Below are 17,481 nucleotides of genomic sequence, written 5' to 3' on the forward strand. Positions count from 1 at the left end.
GCTCCGCTGGAGCTCCGCTATTATTGTGTGTGTGTGTGTGTGTGTCTGTTTGTCAGAGAGAGAGAGAAAGTGTGTGTGTGAGAGTGTGCTCATAGATGTTGCGTGTGCATGTGAGTGCATACTTGTGAGAGAGAGTGTGTATGCATAAATATGCATATGACTGTGTGTGTATGAGTGTGCACAGAATTGTATATATCATCAGACTCATGATATCCAATATTTTGTAAAGTTTCAGATCAATCCATCAATGAATTGCACATTTTTTTCCCATTTCCTGCTTGGCCAGATGGTGGTGCTGTGCTAGGCATCGGAATTACACATGTGACTATCATCACAATCATAATACACAATATTTTGTAAAGTGTCAGATCAATCAGTTAAGGCATTGCCAATTTCTGGCACATTTCCTGCTTGGCCAGGTGGTGGTGCTATAACAGGCAGGCCCATTGGGCGTCAGGTTATCATAATAATCATAATATCTATTGAAGTAAGAAGTGTCCGACCATACAGTCAATGCACTGTGGCTTGTTTGGACTCCATCAATCCACAGTCAGACAGATTGTGTACTCATGGAGGAAATTCAACAAAGATCACTCCAAGAGCAATGTGTGTAATAGTCGGCAAGGTCACAAAGGACCCCAGGGTAACTTCTAAGCAACTGAAGGCCTCTCTCACTTTGGCTAATGTGAATGTTCATGAGTCCACCATTAGGAGAACACTGAACAACAATGGTGTGCATGGCAGGGTTGCAAGGAGAAAGCCACTGCTCTCCAAAAAGAACATTGCTGCTCATCTGCAGTTTGCTAAAGATCACATGGACAAGCCAGAAGGCTATTGGAAAAATGTTTTGTGGATGGATGAGCCCAAAATAGAACTTTTTGGTTTAAATGAGAAGCATTATGTTTGGAGAAAGGAAAACACAGCATTCCAGCATAAGAACCTAATCCCATCTGTGAAACATGGTGGTGGTAGTATCATGGTTTGGGCCCATTTTGCTGCATCTGGGCCACGACAGCTTGCCATCACTGATGGAACAATGAAGTCTGAATTATACCAGTGAATTCTAAAGGAAAATGTCAGGACATCTGTCCATGAACTGAATCTCAAGAGAAGGTGGGTCGTGCAGCTAGACAACGACCCTAAGCACACAAGTTGTTCTACCAAAGAATGGTTAAAGAAGAATGAAGTTAATGTTTTGGAATGGCCAAGTCAAAGTCCTGACCTTAATCCAATCAAAATGTTGTAGAAGGACCTGAAGCAAGCAGTTCATATGAGGAAACCCACCAACATCCCAGAGTTGAAGCTGTTCTGTACGGAGGAATGAGCTAAAATTCCTCCATGGTGTGCAGGACTGATCAACAGTTACCGGAAACGTTTAGTTGCAGGTATTGCTGCACAAGGGGGTCACACCAGATAGTGAAAACAAAGGTTCACATACTTTTGCCACTCACAGATATGTAATATTGGATCATTTTCTACAATAAATAAATGACCAAGTATAATATTTTTGTCTCATTTGTTTAACTGGGTTCTCTTTATCTACTTTGAGGGCTTGTGTGAAAATCTGATGTTTTAGGTCATATTTATGTAGAAATATAGAAAATTCTAAAGGGTTCACAAACTTTCAAGCACCACTGGATTAGTCTGTTTGACTTTAATCCAAATCTCAAAAACACAAACAAACTAACGAACTAATTAATCCACACAAAATAATGAGCCTAATATTTGAGTGGTAGGATTATGGTTCACTAGCATCTGTGAAATTTATTTTACAGTCAAAAGGATTCCTGGCGAGACAGATAGATCACTTTATTAATTCCAGAGGGAAATTCACACTTCAAAATATTTGAGAACCCCTACTACAGAGATCAAATTAACCTGTTTGTGCATTTGGTCTCACTTTACGAGTAAATTTAGACATTTAGACAGTTCTGACAATTTGTTGAGACAATATTATTACTGCTCCAATGGTAGTGCTTTGTTATTTATCAATTTTTCTTTCTATATTTCTCTTGTTTTTCTATATTTCTCTTAAAATCTTCCCAAATACTCTGAGAAGTGCCCACTAGCAAAATCCAGTGACTACAATTAAATTATCCAATAATCAGCAGACTTTGCAAACGGTGTAAAAGATTTTTTATTCACATTTAAGTGATGACAAGAATCAACAGTAAATCAGAAAATGCCTTAAATTTATGCAATGTAAAACACACTGTAAAGTCACACACTTTCATTAAAAAAAAAAAAAAATCTGGATATGAATGTAATATAAATGTTAAATAACACACACCACAATTACACAATTAAACAAGACATGGTGTATTATATTGAAAAATATAAAATGGATGACAGAAGTAAAAGAACATTAACATGTAAAAGAACTGGATGAATAGTTTTCCAATCAAATAAGTTGAGAAGCTAATTCTTTAAAAAAATGTAATTTCATATCATATGGTTTGGTTATCAGCATCTACGAATAAGATTTTCCTGTTAGCGAAGGAAGAATGGTCGCTCTAGCTAAATTAGTTTGTGAGTATCTGGCTAGTTTTAATTAGTTGATGTTTGATCTTGTTACCCTTGAACAGAAAAGACAATAATTATCTGGCTAATCTCATTACTAACTAAATTATATCAACTATATTTGTTTAAAAAAACAAACAAACAAAAGTTTACTAGAATACAAGCATGAGCAGTGTCAGTGTTGTGTGGCTGTTCTTCGCTATCTAGCTAGCTTGTGTTAGCTGGGTCTAACCAGCTGGCAGTAGAAAAGGTGTACTCAATCCTACATGTTTCTTTTCAAGTCTCATCTCATTATCTCTAGCCACTTTATCCTTCTACAGGGTCGCAGGCAAGCTGGAGCCTATCCCAGCTGACTACGGGCGAAAGGCGGGGTACATCCTGGACAAGTCATCACAGGGCTGACACATAGACACAGACAACCATTCACACCTACGCTCAATTTAGAGTCACCAGTTAACCTAACCTGCATGTCTTTGGACTGTGGGGGAAACCGGAGCACCCGGAGGAAACCCATGCGGACACGGGGAGAACATGCAAACTCCACACAGAAAGGCCCTCGCCGGCCCCGGGGCTCGAACCCAGGACCTTCTTGCTGTGAGGCGACAGCGCTAACCACTACACCGCCGTGCCGCCCTTCTTTTCAAGTATGAATCATAATTTTAGACCCTTAACGACACACTTAGTCAACTGGTCAAGCTGGCAGATTCAGTAAACTATAATTGTGTCTCTTTTCATGCAAACAACAAATATAAACAGAGAGAGAGAGAGAGATTTATTTTTTTATGAGTGAGAAAAGAAAAAATAATGCTGATTTCTGAAATTATTTCTCTAACAAAAAAGGTGAACCCTAGGTTTATCATACATTTTTATATTTTTATTTCTTTTTAAAAGACATGCACAATATACTCCACATAAACTGAAAAGGATATAAAATAATAGTATACACTCACCAGCCACTTTATTAGGTACACCGAGACACCTGCTGTTTTATGCAGTTATCTAATGAACCAATCCCTTGACAGCAGCACGATGCATAAAATCATGTAGATACAAATCAAGAGCTTCAGTTAATGTTCACTTCAAACATCAGAATGGGAAAAATTGTGATCTCAAAGTGTGACTTTCACTGTTGTATGGCTGTTAGTGCCAGATGGACTGGTTTGAGTATTTCAGAAACTGCTGATCTCCTGGGGTTTTCACACACAACAGTCTCTAGAGTTTACACAGAATGGAGTGAAAAACAGAAACCATTGAGTGAGCGACAGTTCTGTGGGTGGAAACAAACGCCTTGTCGATAAGAGAGGTCAGAGGAAAATGGCCAGATTGGTTGAGCTGCCAGGAAGGATATAGTAACTCATATAATCATTCTTTACAACCGTGGCGAGCAGAAATATGTCTCAGTTGGTTTCCATTTCTGCTAGCCAAAAACAGGACTCTTAGAATCAAGAACAAGTTCCTATTAAAGTGGCCGGTGAGTTTATAATTACTAATTATAACGTCAGTAATGATAACAGATTATTACTCATGTAGTGATGTGTTCTCCAAGATAAAGATGAGAAAAAGTTTTTTTTTTTGCTTTTTTTTTTAAATCTTGTCTTTTCACACACTCCTGATATAGGGAGGTGAAATTTTACACATGAGAGATGATCAGTGGTGCTGAGTTTTTACCTCCATCATTAGAACAAGGACAGAAGTATGGATAGAGTTTCTCAGTGAAAGACTGACCAGTGAAAGAGTAGATATGAGACCTGGCTTCAACATCATAAAAGGAGACCAGACCCTCCTCATAATCCACAAATACTCCCACCTTCTGGGGTTTTTTGCTCATGGAGAGGGAGATATAAGGATCATCATAAGCCTGATACTCATTTCCATTCTTCAGAGTCATGATCCAGAATCCATTCTGAGGGTTACAAGTCTCAATTTTTCCCTTCCTTTTAATAGACTCTCTGACCACTCCTAAATCCCACATGGTTTTCCCGCTGACCTGCACCTCATAGTAAAATCTCCCTGAGGAGAAACCCTGATCTCCCAAGATTATAAGATAATAACTAAATCTTTTCGGGGTATTTGGGAGATTCTTCTTTGTGTCTCCATACGTGACTTGTTTCCTATCATCAGACAGGATGAGATGGGGATGAGCTGTATCAGGATCCAGAGTCACATCCACTGAGAACACAATGTAATGAGTGAAGGTGAATTATTCATCATCGTCAAATAAATAACAGTTAACAATTATGATTTATAAGCTGGTGTTGTATACATACATTTTTACACACACACACACACACACACACACACACACACACACACACACACACACACACACACACACACACACACACACACCCCACTCATGAGAATACCGAATTGTTTTTTGTTTTATGTTTTATTTGTGAATGTGTCTATATAATACAAAGAAAATCACAAATTGGCTTGAAGATATGAAATTTATCTTCTTTTGTTGAAAAACTCACATTTTTCATATGAAATGCATTGTGGATCTGAGTGACATAATGAAATAATATTGGCTGGGTTTTTTTTTGTGGTATATCAGATACATTCCATTCACAGCTAGCATGATGTTGAACGAGTCGAAGACGAGTTGAATATCATGCTAGCTGAATGGAATATATCTGAGATGCCATGAAAAAAAACCCAGCCAATAATATTATCATTATAATACACACACACTGTCTTTTCCAGTTTTTCGATGTCATTTGGTATGTTTTTGTCTTGTAAAAATGTGTGAAGAATATCTAATGAATTTCTGGTAGCCTTTCAGGTGCTCAACATGTCTTTCTCTTTCCCAGTGAACAAAGAAATACTTCTGTGCATGTGCAGCAGAAAATTCTCATTGAATATTCTCATCAGCTCTGACGTGTTACGTCATGTTGTCTTGACAACCATGGAGTTTTGTGAACCATATTCAGTGCTCATTCTCCACTGGGGAGAGTGACATAATACATGTATGATAAGCGTTATGCTGACAATATTGCATGCTATCAAACCAAATGAATGAAAGCTGCAAGAAGGGAATAGAATACATATGTTATTTATCAGCTGGGAGTTCCATATCGTGAAATACCGTGACCGAGGTCTTGAAAGTACTGAGCGAGGCCCTCTGGGCCGAGGTCAGTATTCGAGGCCGAGGTCACGGTATTTCACGATACGGACCGACCTTAAGCTGGTAAATAATATATTTATTTTTTTCTTTACCAAATTCGAACAGAAAACGAGAGCGCCCGAAAGGGAAAACCGAGCCGAGGCGTGCCGCCATTTTGAATCCTCATTCACGGCTGTAATGCAAATGGCTTCCTCCTCGGTATACAAGTGCACTTTCACGGCAGGAAAAAAACTACATTTTGCCGCTTATGTAGTCCCCTATTTATATGAAATTGAGTCATTCAGGATTCAGCCATGTTTTTGCTTGGCATTAGCAACAGTTACAGGTTTTTAGCTTTCTCCTGAAATGTTTTCTTTTATTTCTTCTTCCTCAGGGTAGTAAAACTCGCTTTCGCTGTGAAGACTGTCATTATCACTATGATGTAAAATTAATGCTATTCTCCTGAGAAATGCGAAAATAAATGTTGACAAAAATTGCTACTATGTTTGTTGTTTTTGTTGTGAATGAGCGAGTCACCAGAGGTCCATAACTGGGGTCCATACTGTAGGATATGGACCCACTCGCCAGCCAATCAGAGTGCAAGATTTGATGGAAACTGGACTGCGAAAAAAAAAGTTTTTATTCCATGGAAAAAGTGTCCTGCATGTATAATAATTCCCGATATTTTAGTCTGATCACGTCACTCCCAGTGTTTTCCCGTTAACTGGATGTGCATTGTCAAAACACACACACACACACACACACACACACACACACACACACACACACACACACAGCCTAGGAGAGCAGCAGCAATGTCTGAAAAATCTTTAAAGGTCCCATGGCATGAAATTTTCACTTTCTGAGGTTTTTTAACGTTAAAATGAGTTCCTCTGACCTTCTTAAGTCACCCCAGTGGCTAGAAATTTCATAATGTGTAAACCAAACTATGCCCAACATTTGAGAATGGCGCGTCAAAACGGCACGTTGATAAACTCTTCCCTTGCCTATGTCAGCAAGGGAGATGATCCCCACGCCCCCCCTCTGGATTCCCACCCACTGTATGGATTGCCCGCCCAACTCAAAAGTTGATGTTTGTCCTACCAAGCCTACTGCGCATGTGTGAAGACTACTGTGCATGCGCAGAACACATGACTACATTTTGCGCTGTACATGGATGTGACAACACAGAACGGAGTCTGTTTTTACTGCCGACGGGAGAGCCCCTGAAGACGCAGTGGCTTAATTTTATTTACTTCAATAATACGCTGTCGAGTCTACCTAAGACGGTGTATGTTTGTCAGAAGCATTTTCCTGATGAATGTTTCCACAACTTGGGACAGTACAGGGCAGGTTTTGCACATCAACTGTCACTGAAGCCTGGGTCTGTGCCAAGCATCCCTGCCACATCAGCAACAAACACCGAACAAGTAATTGTATAACTGGTCGTTTTTGCCGTGTTTTAAAATCGGTGCGTTAGCCTAGCAATGGCTACATTAGCTGTGCAGCTAACCGCTTCCTGCAGTTAGCCAGGTACATGAGCTCGAGTTGTACCATTTTTTTAGACAGGGTGGACTAGAGCTGTGCAATATATCGTATTTTTATCACGATATCGATATTGGTGTCAAACGATATCAAAATTCATAATATCGATATGAAACGATTTTTTGTCATTTGTAAGGTAAAACAACCCTTCTGTCCCCTAAGGCACACCGTAGCCTTGTATACGTCATCCATTCTACTCCCGCGATATCTCCGCAACAGTAAAAAATCAGTTCTTCTGTTTTCATACGTGTTGGGTGATTTGATATATTGATTTGTTAATATGTTGTTTGATTTGCTTGCTAATAGTTATAATAATACAATTAACATACATTTACGTCATATTTTTGGATGTGGGACTGGGTAATGTAAAAATGGCATCTACGGAAGAAAACAAGCACAACAATATTAGCACATATCCAGCTTGCTAGCTGTGTTAGATGTGTTAAACCATGTGGATTTAAGTGGAATAATTGCGAGTCGTCCTGTGGTCAAGGCAGCGTTTTAAGGTAAGGCAATTTGGTTATTAATGTTGCCCGCCGCGGTATGTTTACTTGGGTTCATTTGATTTTGACTTGTGCATCTGCAGCTAGCATCATGCTTTGAAGTAGGTTCTGCTAAGGACGGGTTTATTGCGCGATGTAGACGGACTCAGATGTAATTACATTGTTTTTAAAATTCCGTGCGCTTAAAACGGTGTCCCCCTGCTAATCATGTAGCCCTAATCATGTGTTGCTTTTACTTTTCCTAATGGCGAGTGAAATATCTCTGCAAATGGTATTTCAATGCTGACATGCCAAAAAGATAGCGGAGTCCACATTTGGAAGATGAAGGAAGAGAAGCCTGATGCTTGAAAATAGATCGCTTAATCCACAACGCATATCTGTATTTGAGACATAACCTGCAACTAGTGGGGATGTTTTGGAATGACTGTGCATAGGGTGTTTTTGGCCACAGAACACTAACCCACAGTAGTAGGAGGACTACTGGGTTCGTGGATTTTGTCTGTTGACTGAGCGAAGCATGGTGTTTGCCTTGTGCCATTTCACGTAGCATCTAGCCGCAGTGCCACCTACACTTTCAGGGAATGTTTACATGCCGCTGAGCTATTTTCATGTATGTTAATTCTTAAGGACTTGTCTCTATATTGTGCGTGTTCACACACGGACTGGCCATCGGGAGTAGCGGGAGTTTTCCCGGTGGGCCGGTGGTTCAGTGTGGGCCGGCGGAGAAAAAAAACAAAACAGTTGCGCGCTGGCCTTTAATATGATAAGCAATGTTAACAGTTTCTTAAAGAAACAGTTAACATTGCTTATTACAGTTGCGCGCTGGCCTTTAATATGATAAGCAATGTTAACAGTTTCTTAAAGAAACAGTTAACATTGCTTATTACAGTTGCGCGCTGGCCTTTAATATGATAAGCAATGTTAACAGTTTCTTAAAGAAACAGTTAACATTGCTTATTACAGTTGCGCGCTGGCCTTTAATATGATAAGCAATCTTAACAGTTTCTTTAAGAAACTGTTAACATTGCTTATCATATTAAAGGCCAGCGCGCAACTGTTTTTTTTTTTCTCCGCCGGCCCACACTGAACCACCGGCCCACCGGGAAAACTCCCGCTACTCCCAATGGCCAGTCCGTGTGTGTGCGTGTTTAATGTTGGTGTCTTAACAACACACAAGCTTACGTTGTAGTGTGTGTGTGTGTGTGTGTGTGTGTGTGAGTGTGTGTGTGTGTGTGAGAGAGAGATTTTATCCTTGGCTGGCTACGAGCCAGTGTGGACGTTACGCAGTAATCACTGGTAATACCAGCGCTGGCTCCATCCTCTGTGATCGGAAATGTTGAGTGAGGAGAACGTGAGCCTTGTGCAGGCTATAGGACCTATGCAAAGTACGCGCTTGCACAGTAAATAGTTTAAGTAAAAGGCGTTTCAGGGTACAACGGGAAGGGTTGACAGGTAGCCTATGAGGCCTGTACTATAAAAATGTGGCCCGGTGCCTCGGGTGTTGATGATCGGGGCTTTAAAAAAAAAGGTGTATAAATATCGTTTTAAAAATCGCGATATCGATATTTACTGAAAAAATCGTGATATTGATTTTTTCCAATATCGAGCAGCCCTAGGGTGGACGGACCAGGGCATTCACCCGCCTGGCTGTGCCCGACGAGGAGCGCTCTCGGCCGGCTTGGGAGGCAGACGGCAGCCCCTCCTGGAAGTGCAGTTTTACCATGGGCCTCATGCAGAAAAAAAATGACAAAGTCCCACTGCTCAGTTTTACCATGGGCCTCAGGCGGGAAAAAATGACAAAGTCCCAGTTTTACCATGGGCTCGAGTTGTACCATTTTTTTAGACAGGGCGGACGGACCAGGGCATTCGCCCGCCTGGCCATGCCCGACAAGGAGCGCTCTCGGCCGGCTTGGGAGGCAGACGGCAGCCCCTCCCCCTCCCCCCATGGCACGCCCCCACCGTCTACCCTTCCCCGCCTCCTGCTTCTCATTAGCAAAACGACGCACTGGGAAAAGCGCTGAAATGGGGCTTTCTCCCAGGAGGCTATATCTACGTACCGAGGGTTCATTTTCAGAAAGGATATGAGCTGCGGATATAACATCCGGAAGCCTCCACGAGCCCGTTTAAAGCATCAACAAACCACCATGACATGGGCCCTTTAAGTAAATGAGGTTCCATTGAATGAAAAACATGAATGTTAATTTGGTTCTGTGGTTGTTGTGTACAATTTGCAAGAAGCCATGAGACTTGAAAGTCAATGATAAAGGCACTATAATGGAATAAAGAAGCTATTGTTGCATGAGATTTATAAATAATGTAGAAAATATAGGTTTAAACTCTAACTATTCAGAAAAGTCAGATCTTTGTCTGGTGCATGGGTAAAGGCTTTTACTTTTGATAAGTATATGATAGATTTAATTGATGTTAATTCAAATCCTTTATTTATTTATCAGTTAAAGAAATACAGTAACAAACGTTCTAATTTTATATAAATGGTGCTATCAGTGCACTAACTAACTAAAGTTACTCTAAAGATTATTTTTAGATGATTTACAGAGGTTTAAAACTTAAACTATGTCTTAGCGCAAGTTATTCAAAATGACTCTTATTATGGTTTCACTATTATCATGTATAATAATCGAAATAGAAAGAGAATCTGCAGTTTACCTGCATAGTGCTGAAGCCTCTTCAGTTCTCTGGGGACTAATTACAACAAATTAGGACATTCATTAGACTAGATATGCTTTTAATGTAAACTTTGATTTGGATAAAGCTGTAAAATTCATTAACCCAATTTACAACCCCGATTCCAAAAAAGTTGGGACAAAGTACAAATTGTAAATGAAAATGGAATGCAATAATTTACAAATCTCAAAAACTGATATTGTATTCACAATAGAACATAGACAACATATCAAATGTCAAAAGTGAGACATTTTGAAATTTCATGCCAAATATTGGCTCATTTGAAATTTCATGACAGCAACACATCTCAAAAAAGTTGGGACAGGGGCAATAAGAGGCTGGAAAAGTTAAAGGTACAAAAAAGGAACAGCTGGAGGACCAAATTGCAACTCATTAGGTCAATTGGCAATAGGTCATTAACATGACTGGGTATAAAAAAAGCATTTTGGAGTGGCAGCGGCTCTCAGAAGTAAAGATGGGAAGAGGATCACCAATCCCCCTAATTCTGTGCCGACAAATAGTGGAGCAATATCAGAAAGGAGTTCGACAGTGTAAAATTGCAAAGAGTTTGAACATATCATCATCTACAGTGCATAATATCATCAAAAGATTCAGAGAATCTGGAAGAATCTTTGTGCGTAAGGGTCAAGGCCGGAAAACCATACTGGGTGCCCGTGATCTTCGGGCCCTTAGACAGCACTGCATCACATACAGGCATGCTTCTGTATTGGAAATCACAAAATGGGCTCAGGAATATTTCCAGAGAACATTATCTGTGAACACAATTCACCGTGCCATCCGCCGTTGCCAGCTAAAACTCTATAGTTCAAAGAAGAAGCCGTATCTAAACATGATCCAGAAGCGCAAACGTCTTCTCTGGGCCAAGGCTCATTTAAAATGGACTGTGGCAAAGTGGAAAACTGTTCTGTGGTCAGATGAATCAAAATTTGAAGTTCTTTATGGAAATCAGGGACGCCGTGTCATTCGGACTAAAGAGGAGAAGGACGACCCAAGCTGTTATCAGCGCTCAGTTCAGAAGCCTGCATCTCTGATGGTATGGCGTTGCATTAGTGCGTGTGGCATGGGCTGCTTACATCATTGCATTCTGTTTTTATTTACAATTTGTACTTTGTCCCAACTTTTTTGGAATTGGGGTTGTACTTTAATTCACTGATAAATAAACCAATCATCAACAGCCTCTGATAAGATAATTCATCTGTTACAGGTTTCTCACCCATTTCCTTTAGCTTCTCATTCAGCGTTCTACTGAGTTTCTCATTCAGATTCTTCTGAAGCTGAGACAGACCTGTTCTCAGGGCCTCCAAACTCAGTTCAGTGTTAATCCTGATCTCAGTCCAGTTCTTGGTGTGTGGAGCGATGCACAGTGACGGGTAAATCTACAGTAGGACAGGAGAGAGGAGAAATCCCTCAGTTTGATGGTCTGTGATGTTCTGCATTGTGGTTGAGTGAGAGAGGAACACTGACCTATAGGAAGTGGAGATGATTGTCAGTGTGTGAGAGCTGCTCCAGCTCAGTCTTTCTCCTGTTAAGTTCACTGATTTCCTGTTCCAGCTCTTTAATGAGTCCTTCAGCCTGATTCTTTACTGCTTTTTGCTTCTTCCCCAGTAGCTCAGTCCGAGTTATCTCAATGGAATGAATTAGAGCAGTGAAGACTTCATAACTGTCTGGTTTCTCTTTCTAAAGCAGAGTAACATCTCACTTTCATCAAATAACAGTGAAGATCAGCTAACAGTGCCACTTTGTTACATTCTACAAACAAAATATGAAACACGAAATGCAGTAGATATGAACTACATCATGTTGAACCCACTTTGCTGAGCTCTACTTTGTGGTTAATCTCCTGGATCTTCTTCAGTCGCTCCTTGATCATCTGCTGCAATTCTGTTTTTTTTTTTACGCAGCTGACTCTGTGCACAGAAATGAAAATATATAGTTTCATTTTAAATAGTTACATTTCACAAATGCAACATTTGAATTCATTTGCATTCTTCATAAAAATATTTAACACTGATGTTTGTGTCTCTGACCTTCGTCTGTCCACTCTCCTCCTCTAATGGAATAATATTGTGATTCTTGTGGTCTCCATCAGTGCAGAACTGACACATACACTTCTGATCATCTCTACAGAACAGCTCCAGAGGTTTCCCATGCTTCTGGCATCTGTATTTCTTCAGGTCTTCCACTGGATTGATTAGTTTGTGTTCCTTATAATTTTCAACATAATTATGAGGCTCTAAATGAGATGAACAGAAATTCACACCACAATCCAGACAGGATTTTATGGATTTTTGTTTCACACCAGTGCAGATGTCACAAAGAACCTCTGGTTGGTCCATAGTACTTTTCTTTTTGAAGTTATCCACAGCCATGCTCAGTGATGGGTTCACTTCCTGTACAGGTCTCTTGCTGAAGCTTATGTTACATAATGGACAATAACAATGTTGACTCTTATACCAGGTTTTTCTAAGGCAACTCTTGCAGAAGTTGTGTCCACATGGAATGGTGACAGGATCAGTGAACACTTTCACACAAATAAAACACAGCAACTGTGCTTCAGGCAGGATGCGCCTGGCTTCATGTCCAACTGTTTGACATAAAAAATGAAAGTAAATAAAATTTCTATCCATCCATCAATCCATCCATCCATTATCTGTAGCCACTTATTCTGTACAGGTTAAACATAATTAAATTAGGCTGCCAAAATTAACGCGGTATGATTAATTTGTGGAATTAATGCGCTAACTTTTTTTAACGCATTATCACATGCACAAAATGACCCGCCCAGTATATCCCACAATTCAACCCACTCCACCCACTTGTTGTGACTCTAAAATTATGGCTGATTGTGACCCGTGTGAGATGGAGAAACCCGAAGAACCTGTTGGCCCTCTGGATGGGAAGTTCGAGTACAAAAAAAAACCAAAGATGGAACAATCAATGAACACATTGTCATTTGCACACACTGCAGGAAGGAGTTTTCTTTTTACCAAAGCACCTCAAGCTTAAAGTACCATCTCAACACCAAGCATGTATTTGTCGGGGCTCCAACTTCAGGTGTAACGCCTGGTTTGTGTCAGACCACGCTCACCGAATGCAGGGCATTAAGTAAATCTACCTCTGACAAGTTGACTGACACAATTGCTAAATGGATTGCCAAGGACTGTAGGCTGATTAATATTGTTGAGGATAAGGGCTTTACAGAAGTTTTGAAAGTTGCAACTCTTGATGCGTCCTACAAGCCACTATCAAGAGGCACAGTAATGACTAAAATCCACGAAGTCTATGAAGCTAAAAAGAAAACTAAGAAAGAGGATTTGGAAGAATGCCTTCTTCCACTCGTCCCCGTCTCTGATATGGCTCAGGTTGTATGCACTGTGTAGGTCAAGTTTAGAGAAGATTCTAGCTGTACATAATTGTTCCAGGGCTGATGGCACCAGAGGAAGAGGATAGGGGTATTTCACAGTGATTTGGTTAAGGTCCTTGTCATCAATACAAGGTCGAATACCACCTCCTTTTTTCTCTACAAAGAAGAAGCCTGCTGAGGCCAGGGTGGTGGAAGGGTGGATGTACCCCTGTTCAAGAGCTTCCTGCACATACTGTACTCCTCCATAGCAGCCTGTTCAGTCTGGGACAGTGGATAAATGCGACTGTGGGGAGATGTACCTGGGAGGAGGTCAATGGCACAGTCATGGGGCGATGTGGAGGTAGGCTGCATGCCCTACCCTTACTGAAGACCTCCTTCAAGTTCAGGTAACATTCAGGAACATTATCTAGTGAATCAGACTGGGGACTGAATATGGATGTGGAGGAGAGAGTCAGTTGAGGACAAATGAGGCAGTTCTGAAAACAGGTGGGTGACAATTGGATAATGTCCTTGTTTTCCCATGACATCAGCAGATCATGAAGTTGTAGCCATGGACAGCCCAGAATGATATTGTGATGTGCTGTGGAGGTGACCAAAAGCGAGATGCGCTCTGATTGGAGGGCTCCCACCTGAATGTGCAGGGGGGACGTGCGAGTGGTGACGAGTCCATCTCCTATGGGACCTCCATTGATGGTTCAGATGCTGAATGGTCTCTGCAGAACGTTAGTGGGCAGAGTGCACTGTCAATGAAATTCCCCACCGCACCTCAGTCAACAAAAGCAGAGAGCACGTGTGTTGATGACGATAGCTTCAGTAAGACTGGCATTTTGAATGGCTGTGCTTTAAATGGTATCAGGGAACTCACTGGGCTGGATGAGGTTTCAGTGGAACTGGAGTATGAATGGGGCACTTGGAGATGAGGTGACTGGGATCCCCGCAGTAGAAACAAAGGCCCTTGTGCTTCCTTCTTTCTCTTTTGGAGCACTTTAAACAAGTTTGCGATATCTCCATGGGTGTAGGTGAATCGGTGGCAGGAGTTGGTGTGGCAGTGTTTTTGAGAGACGGTCGACTGTTGATTAAGTGATCCAGCTGGATGGCGAGCTCAATAAGAGAATCTAGAGTTAGATGATCATCTCTACATGCAAGCTCACTTAATACTTCCGGACGGAGGCCTTGGAGAAAGACAGCTTTCAGGGCTGGCTCATTGCCTGCGACATAATAGCAGCAAACTGCACCATCCTGATGTTGAGGTCGCTAAGCATCTGCTGATGTTCTCCTTAAGAGGTGCCCCTGACTGTTCAAAGCAGTCTGCTTCACCTCCTCTGCTGCATCCATAAATAGGCAAAGTATCCTGTCAGGGTGCAGGCACTTGCGGATGTAGGTCCGGGGAGAGCGGGTGAAGCAGACTGTAGACAAAGCCATATCGGAAGACGAGAATTGAGGTCGGAGAAACTAGCAGGGGTCAGTCAATCAGCAAACAGAGTAGCACATGCGAGATGAAAAGGCGAGGTCAAGAATAATGTAAACTAGGTCAAGCAAACGAGAGGACAGGTGGAAAGTAAACGGCTTGGTACAACAGGAGAGAAAACACTGAACGATACTTTGCATTGACTGGGAGTGAGAGTGCTGTTTAAATAGGAAAGGTTACGGAGGGAATAAGTGACAGATATAATTAATAAACTGAGATGGAGGGTGCAGTAGTTCACAGGAATTGTCGTTAGAGGTGGCCATGTTTGTATGCTGTTTCGAGCTTACACTCTCAACACTGTTACTGACAACTGGATATAGAAGTATTTGCTTTAGCCCAATCAATATACAGACAGATTTAACTACAACACTAACAATCTAATACTGTAGATATAACAAGTTAAACACTGACTATACTTTTCACTGTTTTAAGGAGGTAAATATACATCACTCATCACAAACACCTGGTTAGCTTTTTGAAATAGAAACATGGAGGCGCCCGTGTCCCAACCCCCCACCTCCTTGACTTGGTACCTCAAATGCATGGAGGTTGAAAATGACTAATTTTTCCGATGCAAGTTAAATGTAGTAGCAGAAGTACACGGTTTTAAATAGGAGGATTAAAACTCATTATGCCATTTTGAGTCCCACCTGGATGCTATGCATCACTAGAAGTAAATAGGAGTGTGGGTTTTGCATAGAAAAAAATCTCTTATTTTTAATCTCTTGTCTCTTTATATCTATCATTGGACAGCACTCTTGTCACTTGTCCCACCCGAATGTGTAAAACTGTAATGAGCATGGCTGAATGAAGATAAAACAGATAACACAGGGCCATACACAGATATACACATCAATAACAGACACCTGTGTTTCCCCAATTTTAAAAACTAGCTGCTGCCAAGAAGAAACTGATAAATAACATTGTGTGTAGAAACATGGTTATTCATAGTTTATTATACAGTCACACAGTTGATAAATTAGATACCTTTTGATGTAAAATTGTGTAACTTACAGTCAGTATGTGTATCTGTGCTCCCCATTCTGGCTTTTTTTGCTTGTGGTGAAGAATATTCAGCCATGTCCTTTTTCCTTCTCTTGTTTAACCTGTTCTGAAAGAAATCAGCATTCTAAGCATTCTCTCAGGTCTCAGTCAGTAACTAATAATCTTTTATAGTTTCCCATATCCTTGTATAATAAGGAATGTCTGTGCCTCACCCCGTACAGACCGGTGAGGCAGAAACATTCCTAAACAGACCTAACAGATGGATGCACACATTTAAATATTTCATTAAACTTAACTTGCAAATTCGTTTACTGAGTGTGATTCTTTTTTCTTTTTTTCCCGTTCATCACTAATGTTGTACATCAGCAGAAAAACACAGGACTGTTTCAGTACAGTGTGATAAACTACACCCTGGAAGAACTTCATAACTATGAAACAATATTAAATGAAGTACATACCTTCACTTTACTGTTTCTCAAAACTGCTCAAATTTGAACAGATCCACTGGATACACAAACATTAAATTCAGCTATTATGATGAACAGAAGTTGCCCTGGTTGATGTGAGCTCCCTGACTGGTCTGGTTTCACTTTCACTCAACAGTGGAAGGCGGATCCTATTGTTAAACACAAAATCTGTCTTATACCAACCATTTAGTACTATCTGTATAAACATGAGTAATATTTATGAAATATTTAGGCTTACTATTGATTTTAGTCATGCAGGTAAATAATGCAACTTATGAAGGAAAAAATATCTAATAGTCAAAGGCTGTAAAAATCAAACAAAGTAATTCTGTTTTTAGAAATGTATAAAAAGATGAAGATGCACAGAAATGCACTTATTACTTTAGGTTTTCACTCACTTTACTCAGTTATTTTTTGGTCTCGTCTTGCAGCGAGTTTGATTTTATTATTAAAACGGCAGTATATAACTTTGGGGGATTTGGAGACAAATAAAATTAATTGCGCTGTGCTCCTGATGATGCTTTCGATGACAGCCATGTTTAAAAATAAATTAAAATAAAACAAGCTTTTCTTAAGTGTTCAAAATGCATTCAGTCATAAAGTCAGACATCATCAGATTTTATAAATCAGAATAGCTGATTTATTACTATAATATCCAATTTGTACTGGTTGAGAGAGAAAATTAACACAAACATATGCAATGAAGAAAAAGCACAAACTGTGACTTCCCCTTTTAATCTTATTATACTTGCGAAAAGCCCACAAGTAAAGTTTTTTGTTTGTTTGTTTGTTTGTTT

At 40.4% G+C, this 17,481-nt stretch overlaps 1 pseudogene; it reads right to left on the reverse strand.

Moving 5' to 3' along the window:
- Window positions 1–4,132: 4,132 nt before the first annotated feature.
- LOC132893814 (zinc-binding protein A33-like) lies at window positions 4,133–16,740 on the reverse strand (annotated as a pseudogene).
- Window positions 16,741–17,481: the final 741 nt, after the last annotated feature.

Source organism: Neoarius graeffei, chromosome 11 (genome assembly GCF_027579695.1).
Source record: "Neoarius graeffei isolate fNeoGra1 chromosome 11, fNeoGra1.pri, whole genome shotgun sequence".
NCBI lineage: Eukaryota > Metazoa > Chordata > Actinopteri > Siluriformes > Ariidae > Neoarius > Neoarius graeffei.